Raw genomic sequence first — 4,937 nt, 5'->3', positions numbered from 1 at the left:
GGGATCATGGACTCTATGGAGATGCTGGTCTTCGGGAAAACAAGATCAGAACGAGGTCTTTTGAGGTAACTGTGCTTCACCCTGGTGAAGTGTTCCTGGTGATGCCTAACACAGGGCCTGCCAGGAACACAGACAAATCAGTGAATGACTTTAAGCTAGTAAGTAACAATGCGCCATGCACCGAGTCTAGTGAAGGGCCTTGGAGCATTCCAACAAGGTGCCATGGCAGTCAGGGCTCTAGCCCTGGAGCAGACATCTCTAACTGCCTTGGGAAATATAAGGCTTATCTCAAACCCCAGTTTTTAAGCTTATTTGTAACCGGGGAAAGCACCTTCCTCTCAGGGGATGTGAGGGTTGATGTACTCGGTTCAGCAGCTCCACTCAACGTTGCTGTTGTTGTTGGGTGCCATTGGGTCAGCTCTGACTCTTTGCAACCCCCTGCATTCAATGTTGCTGAGCAAAATAATTTTTTCGTGATTGATTTGTGTGTTTATTATCTACTTTACACTTCAGAATTTTAACAGTTTTCAACAGTTATAAATTCTTTAGAGTGACCACAAGTATTTCTGCTTAATAAATTGAATTAAATTAAATATGATTTTTAAAATTAAAATTCTTTGGGGGTTTCAGGTTAGATTGAAAAATTCCACATGTGAACCTTGCCTTTTGTTTGGTATATTTCTAAGCTTTGGATCTGTGGGTGTGATGTTTCCCTCAAGGTCTCAGTATTTCTTCTATGTCTAACCTGGGTCAGAGTGTGAGGCAGGAAAACAGTATCTGAAATGCTATTAATGAAAGAGGTGCAGTGTGTCAGATATTTCAGCAGCATGCATAACAATTGCTGCGTATAGTAGATGCTTCATCCTCAACTTTTGGAGGCCTTTGCAGACAACGTCAGGCTGACTGTCTGCAGTGGACACTGGTGGACACCACAGGAGCCCATCAATCTCTGCTGACCATCCTAGCACATCATGGAGCCCCTAGGCCCCCATGGATGACTCAGTAATGGGAGAGTAGCCCATTTGGGTGAATGAAACTAGAAACATTTCTGTCTTTGATCTTTGGGAAAATTAACTTTCTTGTTCTCAAGAGAGAGTCATTGGAAGCTGGTTCCTCTCTTCTTGAACAAAGATGAGGAAACGTGATGATCCATTGTTACTGGCAGCAGTCTTGGCTTGATGGTGATGAAAACACGTGGAGAAGAACAGAGAAAAGAGGATGCAAGAGGAAGGAATTGGGGTCCAACGGCCAGCAGTGCTCAGTACTGTTGTTGTTGCTGCTGTAGAGTTGACCTGTGCTCACCAACATACAACAGAACACAAACGTTGCCTGGTCCTGCACCATCCACACGATTGCCAGCATGTTTGAGCCCATCGTTGCAGCTACTGAGGTGGTCCTTCTCACCAAGGGTCTCCCTTGCCCTCACTGACCCTCTGCTTCACCAAATGATGTCCTACTCCAGTGGTTGATCCCTCCTGATGACATGGCCAAAGCAGGGGAGCCAGGCAATTTTTCTGTTGTGATCTATAAGTTTTTTTTTTCCCCCTAATTTTCAGAAGTAGAAAAATTAATCCAGTTATGGCTCTGTTACTTGCAGCCCAACACACCCAAATGGATCCACTCATCTTGGCAAGTCACCTGATGAAATGGGATCATTGTGCCAACACAACAGGTGAGTGGGGAGGACTAATGGTGTGATGATGCCGAGTGTGGCTGAGAGCTCAAGAGCCTCTTGTTCAACAACTTACAGAACAACTGCACTTGGTTCCCAGTTGGTGGGATGATTCCTTATAAAAGATCTACTGAGGGATGTCCAGATTCCTCATAAAATCAAAACATAAATATCTCACATGACCCTTTGTAACCTAGTTCTAGATTTTCCCTAAAGATTAAACAAGATTTGTTGTCTTATAAAATTACAAGTATAGTTCCATTCTGATTCCTTTGCTCCCCAATCAACTAAGCTGGAATTCAGTGGAAGCAAAAACCATACAGAGTTTTCAAATCTGATTCGGCTATTTTAAAATATGGTGTTAAAATGTCATTGATGTTGTTAATTTACTGACCTTGGTCCTATACATGTGTGAGTGTGTGTGTTTGACAAGTGATGCTGGAACTTGCACTCAATCCGAAGACAGAGAGAGAGAGAGAGGAGAGAGATAGAGAAAGAGAGGAGAGAGAGAGAGAGAGAGAGGGAGAGAGAGAGAGAGAGAGAGAGAGAGAGAGAGATGGAAGGAGAGAGAGAGAGAGGAAGAGAGAGAGAGAGAGAGGGAGAGAGAGAGAGAGAGAGAGAGAGAGAGAGATGGAAGGAGAGAGAGAGAGATGAAGGGAGAGAGACAGACAGAGAGACAGAGGGGGAAGGGAGACAGAGACAGAGAGAGAGGGAGAGAGAGAGATGGAGAGGGAGACACAGAGAGGGAGGGAGGAGGGGAGGAGGAGGGAGTGGGAGGAGAGAGACAAAGACAGAGAGAGGACAGAGAGGGAGGAGGGGTGGGGGAGGGGGGAGGGAAAGGGAGAGGAGGCGGGAGAGGGAGAGGGAGAGGGAGGTGGAGGGAGGGATGTCTCCCACAAGCCCTCTTCACCCTGGTGATGTTTAAAACCTGACAAGCAGAGACCTTAGCGAAAAGTGAGGGCAGAGCCAGTAAGTCCCGGCTGACTCTTTTTCGATTGGTCAGTCAGAACACAGCTGACAATCCTCACACTGGCTTAGACTTGGTGAAAACAGGACCCGAGTGAGCAGGTAAAAGTGTATCCAGCAGTCCTGTGACTGAAGCTTCAGCCATATGGCTCACCCTCACTCTGTGTGTCAGCTGTTTCAGAGAGAAGCCCTGAGCCACTCTGGGGTGTGGATTTCCCTAGATTCGGGAGTGCTCCATGCCTGTCATGGGAAAGGCCCCAACGGGTGTCAGGTCCAGAGCTGGTGGACTCACCTCCACACTTAAAACACAGTGGAACAAGAGCCCACTGAAGCCTTGGAGAAGGGGAAAGAGAGAGAGAGAGAGAGAGAAGGAGAGAGAGAAACAGAGAGGAGGGAAGGAGAGAGAGAAGGAGAGAGAGAGAGAGAGAAACAGAGAGGAGGGAAGGAGAGAGAGAGAGAGACAGAGAGAGAGAGAGAGAGAGAGAGAAAGACAGAGAGGGGGAAGGGAGAAGGAGAATCTAGCCTTGAATCCAATCCAGACTCCTTCTACCTGTGCGAAATCATCTACCTTCTTAAAACCCAAACCCACTGCCCTCCAGTCAACTCCGCTCACAGCACCCCTAGAGGACAGAGGAGAGCTGCCCAGAGGGTTTCCGAGGCTGTCGATCTTCACGGAAGCAGACTGCCACGTCGTTCTCTGTTGGAGTGGCTATTGGGTTTGAACCACTGAGCTTTTGGTTCGCAACAGAGCACTTTAACCACTGTGCCATCAGGGTGCCCTACTCTCTTGACACCTAATTTCTGTCATATTAAGAGGAGAAACCCATGGCTCCTAGAAAGACCCTGAGCTGGTGCAGCAACCTCACAATTGTTCGGTGGTTTGCAAGGCTCTGGCACAGAGGACGCTTCTGTGAGTGCCCACCTCGTGCAGCATGGGGGTGCGTGGTTCCTTTTCCCACAAAAGCACTGAGGTTCAACAGGAGTTTTAAAAGACATCATCTCCATGGTCATCACCACAGATAAGATATCTACATCAGTTAAGCCCAAGTTAGCTGCAACCCTTCCCTCTGTCCTGCAGTCACTCGGGATCCAAGCCCCCTCCCTCCGGACAAGACAGCAGCTCCCCAATCCCTGTGGGACCAGGTCACTAGGAAACGCCATTCATAGCCTTCCCTTCTATTGATTCAGCCTGGTGATATTGGCAGCTTAAAAAGATTATGTTTTAATTGGGGACCAGATAGATGGCGTTTTAAGGTTTTGAGTTTCGCTTCATGCCACGCTATGGATTACTTGAGAGGTTGTTCAACACGAGGAGGACAAAGATTAATGTGTTGTCCTTTTCTTACGTTGACCCTGGGTGCAATTGTAGCTGGGGCTAAAGTGACTGGAAATCTTTTTCCATCTTGGGCCTGAAAAGGTTGACTGTGAATTCATTAGTCTATCTCTGTTTAGGGTACAAAATCTACACATTAAACAGCTTCTGTGGAGCACGGTATCTCCAGCCAAACTAACCCTCAAACGCCTAGAGGAAAATGGAGTGTTCTCAGACTGAATTGAGGTTCAGTGATTTATGAGGCATCAGTTCAGGCCTGTGAAGAGGCTGTTGTCATGTTTTGTGCAGTGGACAGGGCAAGTCCCCAGGTGGCACCGACATCAAGTGCTCAACTGCTAGCCAAAAGGTTGCCAGTCAGAACCCACCTAGATTCACCTTGGAAGACAGGCCCGCAACACGTTTCCAGACGGTCACAGCCTGCAAAACTCCAGGGAGCTGTTCTACTCCGCACACATGGGGCTGCCATGGGTCGGAGTCGGCTCAATGGCAGCTAGTGGCAATAGCAACTTGGGAAGAAGATGGCTGTGAGAACTAGACAGTGTCTATGCATAGTTTTGTAAACTGGGAACTCAAGAACAGAAGCATAACGTGCACTGGGTGTAAATTATTTATTAGGGACCACTGGGCGCATCATATAATTGTTGTACAAGCAGCGACCCTCTGAGATACGTGTCTCATCCCTGTTCTAGAGACAGAGAAGCCAGAGAGGGTGAGCCTAGGTGACACAGGGAGTAGTGGCAGAGTCACCATGGTGGCTGACCACTCCCTGAAGACTTGTACTCATCTACTTTGACAGCCTAAGTGTGCTCATTTTTTTTAGTTGATGTTGGCATCAGAGCTGGTGTTGTCCTCACTGCCACCACTATCATTATCATTACCACCACCACCATCATTGCCACCACTACCACCACCATGGTCACCACCACCACCACCATAATTACCACCACCACCATCATCATCCCCCCC

This window comes from Orycteropus afer, unplaced genomic scaffold (genome assembly GCF_000298275.1).
Source record: "Orycteropus afer afer isolate SDZICR_OR568_19922 unplaced genomic scaffold, OryAfe1.0 scaffold00128, whole genome shotgun sequence".
NCBI lineage: Eukaryota > Metazoa > Chordata > Mammalia > Tubulidentata > Orycteropodidae > Orycteropus > Orycteropus afer.
The sequence above is the reverse complement of the archived record's forward strand: the minus strand, read 5'-3'. Positions refer to the sequence as shown.